At 41.1% G+C, this 25,632-nt stretch overlaps 1 pseudogene across 1 annotated transcript; it reads right to left on the bottom strand.

Annotated features, from left to right (window-relative positions):
- Window positions 1-1,016: 1,016 nt before the first annotated feature.
- On the bottom strand, window positions 1,017-7,620 carry LOC148879119 (putative aldo-keto reductase 1; annotated as a pseudogene). The gene is made up of 5 exons (XR_016104122.1): window positions 7,427-7,620; window positions 3,995-4,162; window positions 2,501-2,704; window positions 2,158-2,330; window positions 1,017-1,119 (listed from the first exon to the last, which is right to left on the bottom strand). The product of XR_016104122.1 is annotated as a putative aldo-keto reductase 1 (transcript).
- Between the last annotated feature and the right edge of the window lie 18,012 nt (window positions 7,621-25,632).

Below are 25,632 nucleotides of genomic sequence, written 5' to 3'. Positions count from 1 at the left end.
GCAGCTGTGCTAGGATGAAATGAAGTTTGCAGCTGTGCTAGGATGAAAACCAATAAATGTTACTGGGACAGCTAGAAAGCAGGAAAGACAGTAATATTTATCTGTTTGCTGCATACAAAGTTACAAGAACAAAGATACCAAAACAAGGAAGCAGGAATCAAGTTTATTATCTGTTGTAATGTCATCTTAGATAACAGAAGATTGTACATCATAGAAAAACAAGTTACTGATCAGTCCCCTGGGATATTACTGATCTTGTATTTAGTGTACTGGCTAAGACAGCAGGCAATGATTTGTAGCTGACTTCACAAGTCTAATCATCTAAACTTTGTCTCAACCATTTGAGGTTGGCTGCATGATAACATGAATACTCCTTTATCTGGGCTTGGGACCATAAGTGTGAAACAAACTCATACTTGCAGAGTTTGACTTCTCCAGTCTCAAAACCACAAAAAAAAAAAAAAAAAACGTTCTATAATTGGTTCCAATTTTATAAATTTATTATATATTTGAGAGCATCAAATATAGAGTTACAAACATTCTAAACCAAAGGGTCAGAATAGATCTCTAATCCCACTTTCCGAAGGAGGATTATCATTTCTTTTTAAGAAGATGATTCTAAATGGTAATGCTAGTAACTTTTCTAATTTATAGAAAGGGGATGTTAGTAATAATATATACTGGCATGAAGAAAACTTACTCACCAGGGATAGGGGCAACATCATCCCCTTGGTGGAGAATCCATGCTAGTGCTAATTGAGCAGGAGTGCATCCATGCTTCACAGCCAAGTTTTCAAGCCGAGTGAAAAAGATTTTGTTCTTTTCGAAGTTCTCCCCCTTGAACCTAGGATGTGAGGGCTAATAACAGAACCATGTTCATCAGTTCACTGGGATTATGCATAAAGAAAGGGTTAAAATATAAAATCATTCCCATCCTATAAAATGTTCCTATTATAGAATTTTGTGCAAATAAGAAGAAATAAAAAGATGGCCAAAATGCATGATCAAAATCATCTTCATACCAAGAAACTATTTGCAGGTAAACTTTCCACTACTGCCTTCCCAGCAAAGAAGCCCCGTCCAAGAGGGCTGTATGGCACTATTCCAATGCCAAGTTCCCTGCAGAATAAAATGTAGCAAAGGGTATTACTTGCATATATTAGAATAAGATGGTAGAAACAAAATCAGATTGGCAAGATAGTGAAGGAAAATATACAACAGACAATAATTGAAGTCTATGATATTTCACTTCCACAAGATAACAAACCATTCAGCATTCTAAATCAAGAGGAGAAAAACTAAGGAATTTAAACAATTGAACTCTTTAGAGATGTTTCTACAAATGACTTGTTATGGAAATGGACTGAAGTGGCACAAACAGATACACACAAAGAAGCAATGAGAATGAAATGGAAACCTCCAGGACCAAATGAGCTGAAACTAAATTTTGATGAGAGCTCTTCTGGCAATCCATTCCGGGAAGAGCAGGTATGGGGGGGATGGGTTAGAAACCATCAAGGACGAATAGTGGCCTTATTCTTGGGGCCAATTGGTTTTGGAACTCGGTTAAGGCTGAAATAATAGTCCTATTACAAGGACTAAAACTAGCAATACAGCTGGGTGGAGAGCTCAAAGTAGTGGAAGACTCCTTATTGGTCATTTCTTGGGAGAAACAAATCAACTCAGCCCCTTGGAAATATAGATTTTCCTTTAGAAAAATTGACTTTCTAGCAAAAAGTTATAACTCAGTTTTGGCTGGATAAAAAGAACAGCAAATGGGTTGGCAGATGTCCTAGCAAAATTAGGGAGCTGACAGATCCACATTATTTTGGGCAATATTGTAATCTGTGTAAGTAAAAAAAAGGGGGGATGCTAAACCAAAATAGGGTGGGCAAGCTGCTTTTCTGATGAGTTTTTGGGCTACTGTGTAGCTAAAACTTTGTACCTTTCTCAAGCATTAATTAATGAGCTCATTTTGCTGATCAAAAAAAGAAAACAACTAAGGAATTTAAACTTGAATTCACCTTACATCAAAGCATATATATACATGGGACAAGAACATAACAAATACTCATTGAAATTAAATTGTTTGCCCAAAAGCTTGCTTTGCTCAATATGAAGGTTTCTTAAGAAATTGAATTGGGATTTTACGTATACCTGCAAAGTGGGATAATCTCTTCCTGAATTTCACGAGTCCAGAGGGATCACTCCATTTGTACAGCAGTTATGGGATGAACTGCATGTGCCCTCCTTATTGTGTCTGGACTGGCTTCAGACAACCCAATGTATTTTATCTTCCCCTCTTCCACCAACTTTTTAAGTTCCCCCATCTACCTCCTCAAAAAAATATAATTTCAACTCCAGTTATCCAGAAAAGCATATTATCATTAACCAATATTGGTTTAAAGAAGGTCTAAACTTTAGATAAGAAAAGAATGGAAACCATAAGTTCCAAGATCAACCTTCCAAAACCAAGGGAAGAAGACAAGAAATAACTTACAGTTTCCTAAATTGGTACTGATGTGTCTATCCGGTGTATATAATAAAGGTCAATATATTCCACATCCAGACGCTTCAGGCTAGCCTCACAACATGAACAGACATATTCAGGAGTATCCTTAACTACAAGATGAGTTGGCTCCATTCTGAAAATACCAAACTTAGTTGCCAGCTGGATGTTCTCTCGAGGCAACTGCTTCAGTGCCTGCAAAACTTTAGATATCTTTAATCACAATTGCAAGAATATCTCCCATAACCAACCATAACAAGTTACAACCAGTGTTTTAAAAGGCGTGGGAGGCATACGCCTGGAGGCGCACCTCCAGGTGAGGTGCTCCCAAAATGCCCTGAGGCGACGCCTCTTGCGCTTGTTTCATAAGGTGTGCTAGAGGCATACGCCTCATGTGCCTCCTGCACATCTGATATAAAAAAATAGAAAAAAAAAGAAAAAAGAAAAAAAAGGAAAGGAAAGGAAAGGAAAAGAAAGGGAAGGGAAAGAAAGAGAAAGAGAAGAAAAAATTGAGTTAGGGGGGTCTTGCTCCGCTTCAGTGAGCGAGCGAAGCGAGCTCACCACTGCTTCGACAAGACCCCCCATTTCAACTAATGTTATGCATCTTTATTCTTTTTAATATAAAATATTTTTATTAAAAAAAAATGAGATCCAACCTTCCTCTTCATCCTCCTCCTAATCCCCCTCCTCTTAAGGAGGCTTATCCCTCCTTGTGTTTCGGAGGCTTACGTTTTAAAACATTGGTGAAGCTTTACATTTTAAAACATTGGTGAAACTTGTGTCATGTCTTCACATTTTAAAACATTGGTTCCAACTTACAACAAGAAAAACCACTAAAGTGAAGCTTTAGTTAATTGAGTCAAGTTATTTATACTGCAGCGATTTCTTGCCTAATTTCACATTTTGTTTGAAGAAAGGTAAAGTAAGAAGCTTCATCAACATCATGAATTAAAATGTGGTTTGCAGTTATGTGATAATTTTAACTGTACAAAGCCAATCTTTTAGAAACCTGAGGTGTTGAACCTTCAAACCTAACCTTAACTTAACACAACCTTCATCCAATACACTTAACCCTAACACTAACCTAACCTATTTGAATACAGACTCCTTTATTGATACTCATTTTCAAACTAGGACTTTTGTTTCTCATCACACTTCATACTTACTCAATTCCATTGATTGCGGCATCACCATCACTTCTTTTGTTATGCCTTACTTTATTATCAATACCTTAACCCTAGTAAAACCTAATTTTAAATCACACATTTACTAAATTCATACAATGTCCCACCCCAGCCCAACCCATTTGGATCAGTTGGATTAAAGTTGATCCCAACCTATAGAGAAAACACATAGCACAATTACCAGAACAAAAATCTTGTCCTGCCCCTTTCCATTAACCAATCAGAAAAGAACATTAGCCTAGTGCTCAAACTATAAAGAATCACCTTACTTGAATTATACAAAACCAGCAAAGACATTTACCTTTCCTACTAGGACTTCATTGGCATTGGCTCCATGAACATCAGCTGTGTCAAAAAATGTGATTCCTTTAGTAAAAGCATCCTTGATTATTGAAATACCAATCTCCTCAGAGACGGGAGCATTGTAGATTCCAGTTAGGCCCGTACAGCCAAGCCCCAACTTTGAGACCTATAAAAGAAAATTTAATTAGAAAAAAAAACATTTATTAAATACTTTGCACAATGAGAGTAAATAAGTTTGGGAAAATTGATCAATGGGTATCTTTTTCCCATTGACCAACTTTACAATGTTCTTTTTGCATTTACTAATGGACCCTATGGTAAAATAAACTCCACTTCCCTAGGTAAAATTAACCCATCTCTCAGGTAGGTAAGTAACTTTCCCACCTAGGGGGAATTTTATAAAGCATAATGGGACAACTTTGCCCATATTTTTATATTAGCTTTCTATGGATAAAAATGTCATTTTGTTACTTACCTGGGAATACTGGAAATCAAAAGAGCATGGGCAAGTGCACTTACCTAGGAAACATTTACCCTGGGTAAGTGCACTTAACCAGGTAAGTTACAAAGATGCAAACAAACGAGGCCTAATTTAATTCTTCCACGTATTAAGTTTTCTCACACAAAACCTAGATTAGATTGGTTTTTCAATTTTCACCTTTAATTGTACCAATCCCCATGACCTCTATCATTTTAATCCTTTTATGTTTCCACTTATGCTCCGTTCGCTTTTCGGTAAGTCACTTACCCAGGTAGGTAAGTGCATTTACCCATGTTCTTTTATTTCCCATGTAAATAAGACAATGACAATCTTAGCCATAAAAATTTCATTATTAAAAGGGGCATTTTTGTCTCATCCAAGTATTGGCAACTTTCCCCTAGATGGGAAAGTTAATTTACCCACCTAGGAGATGGGTATCACTTACAAGAAAATAAACTTTCATTGGCCCCCACATAAATCTGAAAAATGAACATGGGTTTCTTGGTCAATGGGAATCAAAATCCCATTGACCAACTTTCCCCCCTCTCAAAATCCAAAAATAGAACACCCCTTAGTTATAAATGAGGAAAAAATGAAATTTCATAAATAGAAAAAATATTGCTGATAAGACAGACTATGAAAGAAAAGAGTAGCCACAATGATAAGCAAAGCCCTTCCTATCCCAGATTTTACAAATTATCTTTAGTCAAATTCATCTACCTAGGAATTCATTTTATTTGAGCTATCGTATTAACCAAAATCTCATTTAAAAGGTGTGCTAGGCCCTAGAGTATGCATCCCACTGTTTTGACACAATCTTACTGCATTAACCATGTTTCTGCCAATTATCAATGAAGATAATCAAGATTGTCTAGCAACCTGAACCCCCATTAGGACCCTCGCTTCTGCTTCTATTAAGTCTATGTTCCCCATGGATCCACTAGAAGCCCAAAAAGTTTGACCATTCAGCTTAAGGAAGAACCTACCAACCATAGCGGGTGCTTAGTTCCCCTTAGAACTGCCATCAAATTGAAGTTTCATCACCCCATTCAGTGGAGATGAGTAAATGCTCATAGGATCTCAAGAAAAAAGAACTTACCAACCGTAGATGGCACTCAGTTCCCCTTAGAACTGCCATCAAACTGAAGTTTCATCACCCCATTCAGTGGGAAAAATAGCTGCTCATAGGATCTCAAGGAAAACAATGGAGGATCTAGATAAGTTTCTTCTTAGACCAGCAGCTGAGATGCCTTTAATTCATCTGGAGCCAGCACCCATAAGCTAAGGAACAAGAGCATTCATACTTTCACAAGCTAAGAGTAGGCCTGGACATTGTAAAAAATACACCTATTTTATTCTCTTCGTACCTCCAAATGAATGGATCTATTCATTGTTTAGAAGTATTTGAAATGAATAAAGTGATTTACTCAATCTAGACCGTTATGGTTCAATCATCAATTCTAATAATTTAATGATTCATACGAAATTTGACTAATTCATAGCATGAAATTTGGCCATATAGCTATTTGTTCTATCACCCCTTAATTCTTGCATGTAAGAGCTTTTGTTTCCGTTTATGTTTTTTACCTTTTTGCCCAAATAATTGTTTTCACTTACAGCACAGCACATGGAAGAGTTGTCTAAGTTATCAAATCCCTTACTCTAAGAGGCACAACCCAATAATAGCTATAGCCCAGTTAAACAGTTTGTGCCTCAAAATCCAAAATTTAGTGTCCAATAGGGAGGGCTTTCACGTAGCAGCTTCTGGCTTTACAAGGTGAGCTCCACTCAGACAGCCCATAAGCAATGTTTGGTCAGAAACATGGAGAGACAAAAAATAGTATCTTACAGCCGAAAATATGGCTTTCGACTTAAGCTTCTTTTAGTGGCTTCTCTAAAGCAGCTCAGAGAAAACAGCTTAATCAAAGATTCAGTGCTTCCAAACGGGCCATTAGACCCTTTAGTTGTCAAATGGCATGTAGAAAACACATACTTACACCCTGATCAAACCTCATTTTAGTGGGAGAAAGAGAACAAGAAAAACCAAGAATCTTTATAGACTTGAAAGTGTCACCATATTCAAATTTCAAGATGTTTCCGCTCTTCAGGTAATATTTGGAGGAAGTCATTGCTTATAAAACAAAAGCTCAGTTAACTTTACAATGGAGAGAAAAAGCTAAAATGTTTCTATAAAATTTCAAGACGACAGAAACATACAAGTGAATTTCTAGGATGTCATTAATCCATAAATGATTATACAAGAATTCCAATGAAGCTCAGGAAAATTGTCTAAAAGTCATACAAACCATGGAGGCATCTTTAAAAGTCTGCAAAGGAAACAATCTGCAATGCCAATAAAGTCGGAAATCAGGTTGGCTTAGAAAAACTGCAGAGACAGCTGCCTCATCCAAGATGTTAAAATATTGCGCTTCATCACCAATTTTTCAACTTTACATTCTTAAAATGACTCAGCTATAGTTTCTCACTTAAATAGGTAAGGTTTCATAAAGATTGACATTTGTCTCGCACCTAGAAAATGGTATTTCTTCACTTAGCCCCATTGGAACTTCCGTAAGGGAAACATGTAACTCATGAAATAGCTCTATAGCCTAAAGATAATTGAATGCCATCAATCTCAAAGTCCAAAGCATTGATGAATTACAGCATTGGTGAATTACAGGATTTACCAGCATTGGTGATTTACAGAGCAGATAACATAAAAATAAGAATAATCCAACTGGCATTTATTTATTCTCTATTAATAATTGAAAAAAAAAGAAAACATTTCTAGTTTAACCAAATCAGTCGGAGGATAAATAAACAGTGAGAGCACATTGCCCTCTCTATCAAACTACACCCTCTGCAGGAAATGAATATGACAAAAAGAAGAAACTTAATTTTTCTTGGAGATTCTCAAATGGGTAATCGAGGAATTAAATAGGGCTTTACCTCAAGTCCTAGATTTCCCAGTTTCACTCTGGGAATTTCTACCTTGTGTTCTCCCGCCATCTTTCTGATCTTAATCTATCTGCGACTCGGAGCTGAAGGTGAGTTGGGTGAATTCGGCTGATCACGTAAAAGAAATAGCTGAACAGAGTGAACAAGCGGGGGACTGCTAAAACAGCGAAGCGAAAAAGAAAAACGCGACAGAGATTTTATTGGTAGTTGTCCATTTTCATTTTTCGACGTGGCACCACCAACCACCTATCTCATTTAGTTGACTTTCACTCGCTGCTATTATAAAAGAGAGTACGGTCCGATTCACGGTGGATGTTGAATCCATTTCATCGATCTACAAAAAAATCCGGAAACAAGAGGCGTGGTCTTATCATCCATCGTGAATCGTGCCGTTTTCTACCTAATCATGAAGATAGTAACTGATGTAGCGTGATTTGGTCACTCCTAGTTGAGAGGGGCCTCGCTCCTAACTGGCAACGGATAGCACCTGAGAAGGAAAAGATGAAGGATTTCCGGGGAGTTCGCTCGACGGGAACACTCCGATGCTTAAGTTAGAACTCTGAGAGAGAAGTTTAGAGAGTAATGACAAGTTAAGAGTGGGGATGCGCACTACTCGATTACCAAAAATTCAATTACCTTTTTCTTGGGGTCAGAGCCCTTATATATTAATGCATTGCAAATTCGGTGTAACCGCCTCTGGCTCTCTGCTACAGTTGTCATTCATCAGACTGATTTGATTGGCGCAGGTATCTATCACAGGGTACGGTCCTGTCACCTGAGAGACGTTATGCAGAGCTGGCGTGTACGCCGCTTGACGTGAGACGTGGGCACAGTCCTCTGGGCTGGCAGGTGCTGTGCCGCCGGACAAGAGATGTGGGAGCAGACTGAAAAGCACGGTCTTGTCGGATAAGACGTTACCCGAAGACTCCGGGTTACTCAATAGCGAGCTCCTTTGTAGCGAGCTCCCTTGTAACGAACTCCTTCGTAGCTAGCTCAAATAGCGAGCTGTCTTGCAGCAAGCCGTTCTGTAGTGGGCTGTAGCGAGCTGTCTTGTGGCGAGCTGTTCTGTCGGGGTTTCAGCGAGCTCATTACGTAGAGTTGTGACCAGGCTATCATGCCAAGCTGTCAGTTACGTTGAGTCATATCCACGTGTCCCTTAGTTTGGAGGTCGGGTCAAATCACCCTCCATCAATTGCCCCCCCCTCCCCGGGCTAAGAGTCTCACTCTGGCACGGGGAGTTCATGAAGTGATGGGTGGATTTGACCCATATTCAAAACAAGGTTGAGTGATTGCATGATGTGTACGCGCGGATGTCAGGTGACTTCTGGATTTCTAGGCGCAAAAAAACATGCCAAACTGCATTCAATTTGGGAAGACGTGCAACCGTCTTTACTTCAGTTTCGGAGGACGTGCGGTTGACGTTATTGTAGGCCGTCGAATATGCTTTGATCGAGACTATTGTTTTTTTTGTCACAACGGCTATAAATAAGAGGGCCCATGCCTCATTTTCTTTACGCCAACTTGCCTTGCATTCAATTTTGAGGTCGCGCCTTTGCCTTGTTTGCTCGAGCTCTCTCCGTTTCCATCGCTTTCTTAGTCCACTTTTCTGGTGAGTCCTCTATTCTGTCCAAGCAATGTCTAGGTATTTGTACTATAGTGGCTTTTCCCGAGACGGTAACCAGGGCGAGGTCCCCTCGAGCTCGAGGGGAGCTTGGGGGTTTCCTGAAGGGTAGGCTCCGGAAACGTGACTTTCACTTCCTGGGGTTGGGAGCCTAATAGTTTCGGCCCTTCCTCCATGTCAATGGAGAGGCTTCGGGCCCTAGTCTCTTACTATAACCTCCCTAGGGACCTCATCTACAGCCTCCCATCCAGTAACTTTCCTTGGGAACACGGCCATGACGAAATCGTGGTCTTTGAGGAGCAGCTCGTGGCTGGTCTTTGACTCCTTCTACATCCTTTGATAGTGGAGGTCCTCACCCATTTTAATGTCACTATAGACCAACTCTATCCGAACTCAATCCAGAATGTGGTTGTGACAATTTCTTTGTTTTTTGAGTATTGTCTTCCTCTTTCCCTTGATATCTTTGCCACCATCTTGTCCATTAAGAATGCCTCCCCCGCAGCCCCTCCAGAGAGCCGCTCATACTATTTTTCCCCTCATCCTAGCTTCAAGTTCCTCCACGATCTGCCGAACAGGATCCCGGCTTGGAAGCGGGGTTACTTTGTAGTTCGCAACCCCGAAGGGTGGCCCTTTCCGACCCACTAGAGGGCCGCCATTCAAGATCCAGGTGTTGAGTTGAACTCGAAAGTTCGGGAAACACTGCAATCTTGAGCGAGGGTAGGCTTCCTCTGTTGGGACTACTTGGCTGAGGTCGAGCTCGTGCAGGCCGGCTTGAGCCCCGGTAGGTCACCCTTAGGTCAAATTTTTTTTTCGAGCTAGACTAATGCCTTGTGATTATTGCCGCCGACATGACTGGTGTGGATGCGCGCATCGCCTTCTGTCAAGCAACCAAAAGCGCAAGGCAAAGAGGTTGTGCCTCAACCAGGCGTCCACTTCTGGGGCCGCTGAGTTCGAGGCTACGGACCCAGCCTTTGTTCCGTCGCCAAAGGTCCCACTTGTGTCCTTTGAGGGAGTAGCTGTGGGAGGCGGTGAAGAAGAAGAAGAAGAGGCCCCACCTCAAGAGCAGTACCCTTCAGCCGTGCGATCCGGCCCCACCGTGTTCCCGCGGTTTCCTACCGAGGGAAGGGATGAAAGCGTCACCAACTACCTCATGGCCTCACGGAGGAGCCGGCGGGCGATCACTCATGATGAGGTCGCAAGCTGGGCCGGGATGCACCATAGGGAGCTCGCTAAGCTGGTCTCGGCTCACTGCATGGTGGTAAGTGCCTGCTTCTTTCCTTTTTCTCCTCCCTTCTCTTTTCTCTCTCCCCCCTTACTTACTTCGGCTTTCTATTGACAGCTGAACTCCGCCATCCACGCCATGGCTTGTCAAACTACTATCCACTCCCAGGACATCGTCAATCAGAGGTTGACAGGTTGTCGAAGCCCTCAAAATTAGTACTAGTCCCACAGGGAGCTAACAGTAATCTCTCAACCGAATGAATATTATCACTGAGTGGGAAAATTAAATAACTGAAATTAAAAGAACAAGAAAGCAATAGCAAATTCAACTAACAAGAAGTAATCAGTCTCACCGAATCCTGGTTCAAGGGTTCAGTTTAGTCAATAGGCCATAAATCATAGGTAGACTTCGGTGGTCTTGCAATTCAAGCATTTAACTTTAGATCTATTAGGATAGCCATAATAAACCTTGTGTTTTCCTAAATCAGTTGACCAAACCCAACATTCGATCAACACTTATCACTTATCGACTGGGTGCGATAGCATTCCATGCCAATTAGTGATAGCATTAAGCCTTGTGAAAACTGTTAAACCAAAATAACAATGATTGATATAGCTGCAATTATCGAATTCTGCTCCATCGATTCCCTTTAGGTTAAAACATGTCAATACATTGGTCAAGGGCTGTGCTGTCACAAACAATTGACCCAGAAAGATATTAGCCTAATTGCTACTTGTACCATTATTCGTGACAATTACGGATCACCGAACTATGGATTGTAGTAGGAAAATCAACATTAATTAATTTGTCAGACTAATTAACATTAGCATCCAATGGAAATATGCACAAGAACCAATGAATACTTGAATTAAAAAGCAAGATCTTAAATTAAATACAGAACCTCACAATGGCACAATCGAACCTCCCCCCTTGAAATAGAAAAGAAAAATTTAGCTGCTCATGATCTTCGAACTCTCCATGCTCTGTTTCTCAGTGGCCGAACTGCTCTTTTGGTAGCTTGAGTTGCTGGAATGATCTCTAGGATCTCGGGTTGAGTGATGCTAGAGCTGGTCCGCCCCCCTCTTTATATAGCCAAAGGAGAGGGCTGTTTTCCAACTCCTTCTAGGAGATTAACCTTAGCTTAGAAAGTCCTGATCTATTTTGAACTAATCCTATCCTATCTCTTATCTAGTGATCTAATCCAATCTTCTTATCTTTATAGGATTACATTAAAAACTTTAGATCTGATAAGACTCTCTCTCAGGAGGTTACATTTGAAATTGGGACTCTTGGCTCTTGAATTCGAGTTGGGTTGCTTTAAGAACTTGGGCTGCTACAAGGCTCTTCTGCGAGTAGGGCTTCAGCTGGGAAATGGGCCTAGCTACGAAGTTGCTCCGACTTCAGGCCCAGTTTCATATTTGATGCGGACCGAATCTGTCAAAACCCAAAACATAAAATTTGTGGGCCTTTCTTTCATCTTTCTGATTCTTCTTGAATTGTCCAATTCGGAGCCCAGAAATGAGAGTTATGCCCAAATTACTGACTATTGCCGAAATTGTGCAAAATCACCCGATTTGCCCTAGTTTTTTCCAATTGCCTTTTTGCTTTACCTGAATCGAAATACAAGAGCAATAAGTCCATTTAAGTGCTAATTTAATGTAAATGAGTGAATACTAGGGGATAAAAATAGGGTTATTTTTTCTCTCATCAGAGGTCAAACGTGTTAAGCCTCCAACGCAAGCTCGACCGGGCCCGGGAGGAATTCCTCCAGGCTCAGAAGGGGAGTGAGGCCCAGAAGCTACTCGTTAGGGTCTAGGACGCACGAATCTCCCATCTGTTTGAGGAGAGCACCTATTACAAGGAGGATTCTTCGAGGGTGGCGATAGAGATGGAGCTTCTTCGCCAGCAGGTCCAGACCTTGGAGTCCACACTCCATAAGAGGACCCCCAACTTCGACACCGCGGTGGAGGCAGAGTGTGCTAAGGTGGTGGAGGACTTCAAGGAGTCCCAGCAATTCCACGACCTCTAGGTTGAATACGGCTATAAGTCCTACCGCTCGGGGTTCAAGCTTTGTTGGTGGCTGATCTGGAAGAAGTTCTTCGGCCTCAACCTGGAGGGCGTAAGGCTGGTTACTCTCTTTTTTTTTCTTCTGAAATGATTCTTTTGAAGTTGTTGCTCCCGGGCGATTGAGTCCGGTTCTCTTTCTTTTCTTTCTGCTTTGCTGATGTACTCTCCCGAGCTGTTAGGCCTGGTTTTCTTTTTTAAAAAAAAAAAAAACTAGTAATGAAATGTTTCTTTTTCCTGCTAAGTATTTGTGCGATTCTTTCTTTTTCCGAAGTGACTATTTCACTCGAACTGCTAGGGATAAGCACCCGAAGTGGGGTTTCCCGACTATCGTCATCCCGAGCTATTTCCCCGTACTTAGTAGGGATGATTTTATAATGTACACCGAGGTGATCAACATAGTGAGCATGTGCCTGACCTGTATGTACCTGGGCTACTTAAGTTGAAGTCAGTTGTCCCTAGCGGGTCCAATTTGTATATCAGAGCGGGCTATGCATCATAGGATCCACACTCGAGTTGCATGTGCCCTTGGTATTAACACTTAGCCTATGTCGACGAAGTGGTTAGGTCTTATACGGTGTCGAGGTCTTTGTTAGCTCGACATTTTACCCCTTAGGTTGGGGGAGTGACTTATGGTCCACTCTCCTAGAGTTCGCCCATGCGACAAAGGTGACTGGGTTTTGTAGTGCCGAGGTCTTTGTTAGTTCGACATTTTGGTCCTTAGGCTTTGGGAGCGACTACAGTCCACTCAGCTCAGTGCTTATAAGTAATACTGCCTTAAGTTGACAATATTTCATCCTCGAGGTACTTGTTTCCCTTCTAGGATTTTGAGCTCATACGTTCCTTCTTCGAGCACCCGTTTTACTCGGTAGGGTCCTTCCCAATTTGGCTCGAGCTTACCAACACCGGGCTCAGGCACCATAACCTTACGAATGACCAGGTCACCGACACAGAGGTTCCGCTTCTTGATCCTGGTGTTATAGTATTGAGCTACTCTCTGCTAGTAGGCTACGGTTCTAATGTATGCGAGGTCCTGTACTTCATCGAGTAGGTCAAGGTTGGTGCGTAGCTCATCTTCGTTTGCCTTGTCATCATACACTTCCAGACGTAGCGTGGGGACTTCGATCTTGGCTGGGATAATTGCTTCAGTGCCATAAGTGAGGTTGAAGGGAGTCTCACCTTTTGTGGTCTTCACCATGGTCCGATAAGCCCATAGTACACTGGGTAGCTAATCTACCCAGAGTCCCTTATATCGGTCGAGGTGTGCCTTTAGTCCACGGAGAATGACTCTGTTTGTGACCTCCACCTGACCGTTTGCTTGATGGATCCCATCCACTCATCAGAGGTGTTTCCCTTTGGCCTCTGTCAGACAAGGTTCAGAGCTGTTTTCAGGTAAACCTTTCTGTCCAGTGAATGCACACCCATCATATTCAGGTTACGCCAAGGTACCGTGAGAGAGTTCCCATTTTCTGGTGAAGCCCCTCCCACATCGGTCTATGACGCCCCTATCATCTAATTAAACACTCTAACAGATCCAACAGCAAATGGATAGCCCAATTTTATGGTGCGTTTCCTCATTACTGATGGACCCATCATCATGCTAATGACGGAATGCCTTTAGAGAGTCCATCATATGGATCTCCCTATCACATGCATTCATATTTGCTGGAGGGAACAAAATTACTTCCTATTTCTAATTTAGGTCAAACCAAAGTGGCTCCCATTGACTTTCATAAAGTCAGATTTCTGGTGGGCATCAATCGGCTAGGGGTTCTGTACGCATCCCTTTTCAGGGTTGTGGGGCCCACCAAGCAAAGAGGGGGTCATCCAATGACCTTAAGGGACACCATGGCAATGGTGTGCATTCAGCCATGGTGTGCGCAAGAGCCACTAACGAGTCAACATGGGCCAAGTGCTTATGGCCCATGGTCGCAGCACATCAAACATCCAAACATCACATGTAAAGGAGGAATTGATCCAATCAATTAACTACTGTAAAGCCCATCGAATAGCCCATTTAAAAACCTAAAGCATTAACAATTAATGTCTACTAGGTGTATGGGCTGAATAGCAGTTAGCAGTTCGGCCCATACAACTTTTCTCACAATAATGGGCTTTTGCAGTTTTAACCCTTTAGAACTGGGCTTTATAGGTGGGCCGAATAAATCCCTGTAATTGAACATCAGATTTGGAATAACTAGTGTGAGAAATATGGACTGAAAAACAGCCCCCTTCGAATCTCAGATTCGGTCCAAACAGCTTTGGTCCAATCTAGTCCGAAATGGTCCAAAACTAATTTTCAATTCAAGAATTAATTCATGAGAGATCTGAAATTAATAATTTTGATTTTAGACAATCACAAATCAAATATGGACTGTTCGTACCACCTGCAAAATAGAGGTTAATCACAAATGTTACAGTTTCATAAACTGAAAATCACAGGAGGCGATTTCTCCATCTGCAAATCTCCAGCACTGCCATCTTCTTCCTTCTTCTTTAATCAAGAAAATAAATAAAAAACAGAAATCCTATTTCTATTAATTAATTACATTTTTGACCAAATCCTATACATTTAGTCTAGAAAAAAAATATTTACAGATTTAATTGAATAAAATAAATGAAAAAGGGTGCGCAGACCATCTGTGCCAAAACTGCAGTGCGATCTCAAGGCTCGAACAGTCCATTAAATCAAAAAATAAATAAAGAACAATTCTAAATAAATTTTTGGATTTAACAAAATTAATTTCAGATCAAACGCCCTTAATAAGAAACATTTCTTGAAAAAAAGAAAGCAATCTGTGCAGATCTTGGCAGAACATCTTCTGTCCATCTGCGCAGGGTCAGATCTATTTTTCTTTTGGTTCAAGATTCGAACACGACTCTGATACCACTGAAAGAATGGTAGGATCCATCTAATGGACACCGAGAAAGGTGTGGAATGGGTGGGCGAATTTCAAAAACTTTCCTACCTTCTTCCAACTGGGAATCATATTCCCTAAATTTAGAATACATTATTCAAGGATTCTACTTGAACCATAATTAAATCAGATCTGAACCAAAAGGAAAAAGGAAGGATTATACCTGATCCGGATAAATAATATCTCTCAAAGTTGGTGTTCACACCCAAAGAAGAAACCAAGATCCGCTCCTGCTGAAGATGACACAGCTGTGGATGGAACGGAACCAACAGGGTGCGTCCTACACACTGGATTCTTCACAAGAACCCTCTGGAAACCTTGAACACTGAATCCTTTTGTCTTTCTTACAAGACTGTTGTGAAGAACTGATTTCTTGACTTCCTGTTGTTGCAAAGATCCAATCTTCCAACAGGGAGTGGCGGTGGCTGAAGGAGGAGAAGTCCAGGGACGAAGAGGGCAGAACTGTCTCTTCTCTTTGGAGTCTGTGAGAGATCTGATCTCAAAATTGCAGGATGTGTTTCTTGCTTACTCAAACCCCTAGTTCGAAATGTGATATTTCTTCTAGGGTTTTCTCCTCTTTCTTCTTGATTAAGAAACCTCCCAATATTTTGGGAGTTATCCCAATCCAAACTAGTATTTGGATAGGGGTTAATCTTAATCCTATCTGTAGATTAAGTTAGTTAACTCCTGATCTTATCAGGAGGTTACCAGATTCAAATCTAATTTGAATTTGGTCTCTTAGAGTGGATAAGGTTAAAGACCCAATCCTTTTACTAACATTAATCTCAAATTCGCCCCATGAACAGGTGATCATATCAACCCAGTTCGAAATGGGCTTTTGGCCCATTAAGTGTTCAGTGTTTAACCAGTTTCCAATCTGCTGCCCAGTTGGGCTTCTTTGTATGGCGTGGGACCCAACCACATGCGTTCAGCCGCTATATATCAGCCCAAATCTGTCTAGCTCAAATATATTAAGCTGTTCAGTCCACAAATTTACAGAAACCTGAAATCAGGTCTGCACTGTTTGGCATTGTTACTACTGCAATTTAACAGTGTTGCAGAACAGAACTGAGTCCAATTTCAGATCATTCTCAAAAGAGATCAAAGCTGGTCATCATAAATTTTTTTTTTCTCTTTTTTTTTTTTATTTTGCAAAGAGCATCCAAGAATGTGTGGGTGTTCAAAAGCACAAACCTGACCTGAAATCAGGTCTGCTAACTGTTGTACTGTAGCAGCCCTACTACAGATCTGAATGCTAATAGAAATACTTGGAAATTGCTAATTTTTATTAAATATCTGAGGCATAACAATTATTCAATCCAAACATACACCTCCTTAGCTAATGTAACTCGGTTACAAGTGGATAAAGCAAATGTTCAGTTCACCCAAAATCCAAAAATGTGCTCTGTATCAGTTCAGTCCTCAACTATAGTTCAGATCTGTATCAGTTCAGATCTGAATTTTCTTTTTCATTCTTTGCTATCCAATTACCTTTGGGGTATGTTGGATTTATCATAGGGTGAATTGGGGTGATGATGGCACCCAATTCACCTTAAACTTGTATCAGTTCAGTTCTGAGTTCATTTGAACTCAGATCTGAACTGAGCAGTTCTGCAATAGCAGAATTCAGGTCTGAACTCAAGTCTGAGTTCGGATCTGAATTCTCAATTGCCTTACCTTCAGTTATTGCTACTAAATTGTTTTTGAGGAGTAGCAGAAGTGTCCTAGGGTAAATTGGGGTGGTTATGACACTCAATTGCCCTCAAAATTGCATCGGTTCAGGTCTGAGTTCAGAGGAACTCAGATATGAACTGTTGCAAATTTTGCTGTAGTAGAATTCAGATCTGAACTCAGATCTGAGTTCTGATCCGAATTCTCAATTGCTCCTCTTGTTGTTCAAAAGATCTCCCCTTTTTTTTTCATTATATATATATATATATATATATATATATATATATATTTGTAATGAAAGAAAAGAATAATAAAATCTGAAACACAAGCAATTCTTTTTGGCTGAATGCTGCAGATCTGAAATCTGCTGATCTGAGTGCTGAATGCAACTCAGAACTGCAACACTCATGTTTTTGTGAATTTTTTCTTTTTTTTTTTTTCTTTTTGAAGGGAACAACACCAAGATTGAATAGAAATCAAATATGCCTTTATTAAAATGAAACTGAAACCAGAAAAAGAAAGTAATCTACTTAAGAAAGAAGAAACATAACTACAGTAGTACAGCAGTTGCATTCAAAGCTAAAATGTAAAGTTAAGCAAATTAAACCAACTATGAATGCAATGCTGAATGATACCAGATTAAGAATGCTCAATGTTTCCTAATATTGCTTCTATAAATCCCCGGCAACGGCGCCAAAAACTTGATGTGTTGCTCATTGTGACACTAGCAAGTGCACTAGCCATTCAAGTAATAAAGTAGAGAGTGAAGTATCGTTCCCACGAGGATTTAGGAAACAATTACCAATACTAAATTGAGCACTTCTTATCTGATCAACAAATAAATCAAAACTCTAATGAAAGCTAAGAAATCCTAAATTAAAATCTATCTAAATCATTGGCCCAATTGCCTTCAAATCAGGTTAGAAGAGTAAGCAGTAAATGTCAATCTCAGAATTCAACAATCTATCAATTTGGATCATTCGAATAAATCATGATTGAGCCTTGGTTTGGTGAAACCCCAAGGTCATGAATAGCCTCTCTCAAGCGCATGTTCATCCTATGCATGAGTGACGGTTCTTCTATCTCTAGCATGAATCTAATCCCCATGCATGCATTTCTTCAAACACTTCTAAGGCATCAATTCAAATCTGAATTGATCACCAACTGAATTGTGCAAGTTATCTCTAATCTTGCACTCAATTCAGTTCTTGAATAGTAGATCTGAATTCCTAGAGTCTCTCTCAAGCACTCTAGGAATTCCAAGCTGTAGATTAATTCGCCCAATCTGAAAATTGCAGATCTGAATTCTCTTTCAAGCAATTCAGATCTTGCAATCTCAGATCTGAGAATTCAGATCTGAGTTTTGAAGGTTAGTTGGCCGAATTAATCTACAATCACACCCTTATTCAAGAAACTTCAAGTACAATGCATGACCATTTGAATGAATAAAAAAGAATTAGATTGCTGAACTGAAATTTTACAAGCTAAAATACATCAAGGAAGAATGGAAACAAGGAGAAAGAAGAAATAAAATATAACAAAGAAACTGAATTCAAATCAAAAGAGAATGAAACTACAAATGATTTATTACAAAAGATCTTTGAATCACAAACCCTCAATTCGAACTCACCTTCTTCTTCTAGCTTGCTTGTCTTGAACTTCCTTCAGCCCTTCTTCTTCTTCTTCCTTGCGCCTAGCCTTCTTCTCTTCTCTTCTCTCAAGGTGGCCGAACCTCTAAGAGTGGGAGAGCCTTCCTCTCAAGCAATTGAACCACTTTCTCCCCTCCTAGAGGCCTCCTTATATAGTTTTTCAAGGGGGCTCTTGCCCCTTCTTGAAGTCTCTAGAATTGGGTGTATTACACCCCTCATGAACCTTCTAGAGTGCTCCCTCTTCTCTTCAAGAAACATCTAGGAGTTGCCGCCCCTAACTCCCTTTGGGCTGCTATTTGGGCTACAACTTAGCTTGCTTTTGAGCCAAGTGGGCTACACTCTAGGCTGTTATTTGGGCTAAAAATGGGCTGGGCCAAAATTTCCTTCTTGCTAGGCTTCTTCCCTTGGATTTTCCAAAGAGTTTCACTTGCTCTTCTTGGGCCGAATGAAATTCTCTTGCTCTCATGGCTGGGCCGGGCTGAACTTGATAAATTTTGGGTTTTCTTTTCTTGCTTTTGCCTTCTTTTTGTTGATTTGGCTCCCCCTGAAATCTTTCTTGCAATCAAGCTAAAATAGGGCAAAATCTAATTAAACCAGCATAAAATTTCATGCAAAAACCTCATAAAATATAGATAAATTGTAGGTTCATCAAAGGCCCAGCCGAATTCACTGAAAGACTTAGTGACCCCCTTGAGCCCATCACATGGACCCTATGGGCCCAACACTTACATTAAGTGGTCCCTGGGCCAAGCCATCTTATAAAACCCAAGGACTGTGGGTAGGTGCAAGATTAGCCCATCAGGTATTATCCTAAATGGTCTTACACTTAACATCTCAACCCTTAATGATCAAGCACTGCCCGACAAGAGAAGACCTCTCCCTCGGCTACAAGGAACAGTGCCACACTCTCTACTCACATGGATCCGGTGAATTAAAACCTTTTACAAATCTTTTGAAACCATACATATACATATATATATATATTAATTTTGCAAAACAAAATTCCAACGATTGAAATCAACCACCGGCAGTTTGGTTTCTACCAGAGAGAGTGGATTCCCGATCATTACCATTGTCCGACAAAGGGGTTGATCCTGTCACTATGATCACTCACTCAGATGAATTTTTAGACTGCCCCAACATGTCCAGGTTTTGACCCCCACTAAGGATCTCACTGATTGACACATCAAAGATAGCTCGATCTGACACCTAGTGATGTGTCACAATCGATTCTATGGGTCAGGTGTAACTTTCCAGTTTTTCCCATATGTCTCCAAGGTCTAGGGCAATACTGGAAATCTAGTCTGGTTCAAGGGTTCAAGCAATCCCATATTGCATGTGCCTTGGGTCTTACCCTGATGGCCGAAATAAGCCATTCCAACACTTGGTGGCACATCAGTATCAGCCTTGGCAGGATAAATCTCCCCAGACTTATCCAATGGCTGTGAACATTTAAAACTAACACAAGTTTCTATAAGTGTCCAGTTTTAGGGTCTTACACAGAATTATACCAAACAACATGAATCAAACATGCACTTTAATTTATTTCCACTAAATAACAAAAGTACATCAAATCCGATTGAAGCTAAGGGCATACAAGACTATCTAACAGATGACAATATGAGCTTGAAAATATGGGCAAAGCTTTCGAGCTACAATAACTAGAGCATACGCCGACTTTTCAATCTCTGGATATCTCATCTCTGCTCCTTGAAACACCTTGATAACATAGTAGATAGGTCGTTGGACTCTATCTACCTCTCTTATTAGTACCGAGCTGACCACCTCGTCACTTGCAGAGATGTACAACTCCAAAACATCACCTCCTCGGGTCGAGTTAAGACCAGGATACTGGCGAGGTACTTCTTGAGCTTGTTGAACGCGAGCTGGCATTCTTTGGTCCATTCAAAGCCTTTACTTTTAATTGCCTTAAAGAAAGGCTGGCAACGATCTGCTGATTTGGACATGAAGCGGCTCAGAGCGTCTATGCGGCCATTCAGCCTCTGAACCTCCTTCAATTTTGGGGTGGTCTCATATCTAGGATGGCCTTAATTTTTTCTGGGTTGACCTCAATGCCATGCCGGTTGACGATGTACCCTAGGAATTTGCCTGAGGTGACACCGAAGACATACTTGTTTAGAATTAGTTTCATGTTAAACTTACGCAGAATTTCAAAAACAGAATGCAAGTTTAAATCATTTGAAAACCGAGTCTTGACGACCATGTCGTCTACATAGCATTCTATTTTCTTGCTGATCAATGGCTCAAACAATTTATTTACAAGTCTTTGGAACATTGCCCCGGTATTTTTTAGTCTGAAGGGCATGACCTTGTAGTTGTACAGGCCGAGCTCAGTTATGAAGGCTGTCTTTTCTTCGTTAGTAGGGTCCATCCTGATCTGGTTTTAGCCCAAATAGGTGTCTAAGAAACCCAGCAACTCATGCCCTGAGGTTGCATCCATCAGATGGTCGATCCTAGGGAGTGGGAAGCATCCCTTTGGGCAAGCTCGGTTCAGGTTAGTATAATCGACGCACATGCCACTTACCATTAGCCTATTTTACCAGAATGGGGTTGGCCACCCAGCTCGAGTAATGGACTTCCCTAATAAAGTCAGTTGTGAGAAGCTTCTCGACCTCCTCATCAACTGCTCTCTAGCGCTCAGGGGCTAAGTTGCGTTTCTTCTGTCTAACGAGCCTAACTACAGGATCAATATTCAGCTTGTGAGTGATGATGCTAGGGTCTATGCCGGGCATCTCTGCCATGGACCATGCAAAAACATCTAAACTTTCTAGTAAAAAACTTACAAGTTGGGATCACAAAGGCTCCTCGATTGAAGCGCCGATCTGGAATGTCCGAGTTGGGTCCTCTACCGAAGTCAGGATGGAGATGGTCTCTTCTATGGGTGCAGCTCGCTCCTCGCACTGCTCCGCAGGTCGCTCCAGCTCGAGGTTGTCTGCCACTTTGGCTTTCCCTTTGTGGGTGGCGATGTAGCACTTGCAAGACTCAAGCAGAATGCCTCGCGCCACCTCAACTCCGAAGTCCATAGGGAACTTCATCGCCAGATAGTAGGTGGAGACCACTGCACGTAGGGCATGAGTGATGGGCTAACCTATTATGGCGTTGTACGAGGAGGGAGTCGCGACCACCAAGAAGTCATGGTTGAGCCTCACTATGCTAGGCTAGGTGCCGACCTCCACAGGTACAGTGATGGTGGCGGCTACAAAAGGGGAAAGCTAGAGAAGAAGATGGCGAACTACTTTTTCTTCTCCAAGGTTTCTGAGATCCTATCTCAAAACTACGGGTTTTCTATGAAAATCCCTAGGGTTCAAATTCCTGTAATTTGAAATTAGGGTAGTTCTCTAGTTGCTTAATGATTAAGAAAAATCTTCTAATCATATCAAGAGTTGCCTTATCCAAATCTGTATTTGGATTGGGACTTTTCTTAATCTTATCTATAGATTAGATAAGCTTTTGGGCTCATCTTAATCTCAAATCCACCCCCTGTTAATGACTGATCAAATCAACCTAGTTCGAAATGGGCTTTAGGCCCAATAAGAATCAAGTGCTCAAAAGTCTTTCAAACTGTTGCCTAGTTGGGCTTCTTTGTATGGCGTGGGACCCAAGCATTGATTTATACACCAACCACATGGGTTCGGCCCAACCTCTGTTACAAGGCTTGGCCGAATTCACTAGAGAGCCCATTGAACCCCTTGAGCCCATCACATGGACCCTATGGACCCAATATTTACACTAAGTGGTCCCTGGGCTAAGCCATCTTATAAAAACCTAGGGACTGTCGACATGTGCAAGATTTTCCCATAAGGTATTATCCCAAATGGCCTTACACTTAACCTCTCAGCTCATAATGATCAAGCACTGCCCGACAAGAGAGGACCTCTCCCTCGGTTGCAAGGAACAGTGCTGCACTCTCTACTTACATGGATCCCGGGAATTAAAACCATTTGCAAATATTTTGAAACCATACTTAGGTATATATCATATATATAATTTTTGCAAAACAAAATTCTAACGATTGAAATCAACTACCGGCTGTTTGGTTTCCATTAGAAAGAGTGCATCCCCGATTATTACCTTTGTCAAACAAAGGGGCTGATCCTGTCACTATGATCACCCACTCAGATGAATTTTCAGACTGTCCCAACATACCCAAGTTTTGACCCCCGCTAAGGATCTCACTGATTGGCATATCAAAGACAGCCCGATTCGATACCTAGTGTAGTACTATAATCGAGTCTAGGGGTCAGGTGTAACTTTTCAGTTTTGCCCATCAATCTCCAAGGTCCAGGGCAATACTAGAAATCTAGTCCGGTTCAAGGGTTCAAGTAATCCTACACTGTATGTGCCTTGGGTTTCACCCTAGCGGCTGAGACAAGCCACCCCAATAGTTGGCAGCACATCAGTGTCAGCCTTGGTAGGATAAATCTCCCCAGACTTATCCAAAGGCTATGAACATTTAAAACCAACACAAGTCTCATTAAGTGTCCAATTTTAGGGTCTTACACAGAAGTATACCACACAACATGAATCAAACATGTACTTCATTTATTTACATTAAATATCCAAAGTACATTAGAATTGATTGAAGGTAAGGGCATGCAAAAACTATCAAACAACTCTCACTTGCACTTAGGTCCAATCTGGTACAAACCAGAGTCCCATACTTTCTGCGTGTTTCTCAAACACCTTCTGTGTGAGTGGCTTAGTTAATGGGTCTGCCACATTATCCGCTGATGCTACCTTTTGAATCAAGATGTCCCCTCTGCCAACGATCTCCCACAGTACATGGTACTTCCTCTCGATGTGCTTTTACTTCGAGCGGGCCCGAGGCTCCTTAGCTCGGGCGATGGCTCCATTGTTGTCACACAACAATGGGATGGGTGACGAGGCAGGGGTGACTGGTCTTTCCTTCCTTCTGTGGAATGAGACTTGACTCTTAAGAGGATTTTGGGTCTGAGAGGTCTCACCCCGGCAAGAAGGACGCTCGTTCTGATGGTGAGACGGACTTGTTGCGCGGCCAGATGCCGAGAAGGAAGGGGCTACTGGATCTGAGGTAGCGTGGGGAACTGCTCCTGATAGTGATGTTGAGAGACTTGGTACAACACTTGTTGCTGATATAGTTGGAACTGCTGGACATGTTGCATCTGAGCTTGCATGGTTCGCATGCATTGCACCAGGTCTTCAAGCTAGTTTTGGGCTGTCACGAGGGGAACAAGGGAGGGTTCGGTGAAGGAATCGTGAAAGGGAGTGGAGCATTCATGGGTGCCATTATCCGTGGCACGTTCAAAATGGGAACTCCATCTGCGGAGAGTGGGATGGTGAACTGTCCAATACATACCACTGGGACCTGGAGTTGCTCTCTGGCGGTGTTCATTTATGCATTGCGTGCTGCATTGCTGGAAGAAGCCATAAGAACTAAAGTCTGCAAAGTTTTGGTGGAAGGCTTTTTGAAGCATTCCCATAGACAAAGCCAAATGATGTAGCGCGATCTGGTCACTCCTAGCCACTACAGTCGTTATTCATTAGACTAATTTGATTGGCACAGGTATCTGTCACAGGGTATGGTCCTGTCACTTGAGAAATGTTATGCAGAGCTGGCATGTATGCCGCCTGACGTGAGATGTGGGCACAATCCTCTGGACTGGCAGGTGCTGCATCGCCAGACAAGAGACGTGGGAGCAAACTGAAAAGCACGGTCTTGTCGGATAAGACATTACCCGAAGGCTACAGGTTACTCAATAGCGATCTCCTTTGTAACGAGCTCCCTTGTAATGAACTCCTTCGTAGCGATCTCCAATAGCGAGCTGTCTTGCAGCAAGTTGTTCTGTAGCGAGCTGTAGTGAGATGTTCTGTCGGGGTTTCAGTGAGCTCATTACGCCGAGTTGTGACTAGGCTGTCATTCCGAGCTGTCACTTACATCGAGTCATATCCACGTGTCCCTTAGTTAGGAGGTTGGGTCAAATCACCCTCCATCAGTAACCAACCTCCTTTCTTGGAAGTCTGGAAGCAGATAGCAAAAGCAACCCAATCCGCAATCACCTACCCATTGCAGTCTTATTTGACGCTAGGTATATAATATAGGGAAAAGTTCAATTTTATTACCCTGAACTTTTGGGGTACTTTCAAGTTTGTACCTGAATTTTAAAATGTGTCAATACAGTATCTAAATTTTCAAAAAGTGTCAAGTTGATCCCTGTAAAAACTATCATTCAAAAGAAGACACTATTGTTGTTCCCTATCAAAATTATCATTCAAAAGAAGACAATATTCATTGCCTTCTACCTTAAGAAACCAGTTGAGGTGTTTGAGATTCTAGACTAGTTATTTCTAAACTAAATGAGTTGAAGTCATTGTCTTCTACCTTTGGATCTGAAACACATTCTTATCTGGTTATTTCTTTGCTTTCAGTTATTGTTTCCCTCTATTATTTCATGTTTTTTCTCTCTTTTTCTTTGAAAATAACTGGTTTAGTCTCAAGGTAGAAGACAATGATCAGTGTCTTCTTTTGAAGGGTAGTTTTGATATTTTCAATAGATAATTGATGACCGGTTAATGACAGGGACCAATTTGACACCTTTTGAAAGTTTAGGTACTGCAATGACACATTTGAAAGTTCATATACTAACTTGACACTACCCCCAAAGTTTAGGATACTAAAATGGAGTTTCTCTAGCTTGCATTCTTTATTTTAAGGACTTATATCCTTTTGCTCCTATGAACACTGAGTTTTTAATAGCAAAAAGGAGAAAAATCCTTGAAATAAGGAACGCCAAATGCAGCCTTAATATTGCTTACCGTAGAATTGCCAATGGATAGTTAGTTCTGGTTCTATGATTTACTATTTGTGTCTTCATTAATAATTTGAATGAGACCGATCTTTATTGTTTAGAATCTGTTAAGATTCAAACTAATTATGTAATTAATGATATATAAAAAGTGTCATGGTTTTCTTATAAATTTTGTTATATTTTGTCTAAAAGTAAATTTGATAAGCACTCTCTTTCTCTCTCTCTCTCTCTCTCTCTCTCTCTCTA

The sequence above is a fragment of the Nelumbo lutea genome, chromosome 1 (genome assembly GCF_056320005.1).
Source record: "Nelumbo lutea isolate HS-2025 chromosome 1, American lotus-T2T, whole genome shotgun sequence".
NCBI lineage: Eukaryota > Viridiplantae > Streptophyta > Magnoliopsida > Proteales > Nelumbonaceae > Nelumbo > Nelumbo lutea.
This window is presented reverse-complemented; position numbering and strand designations above follow the sequence as displayed.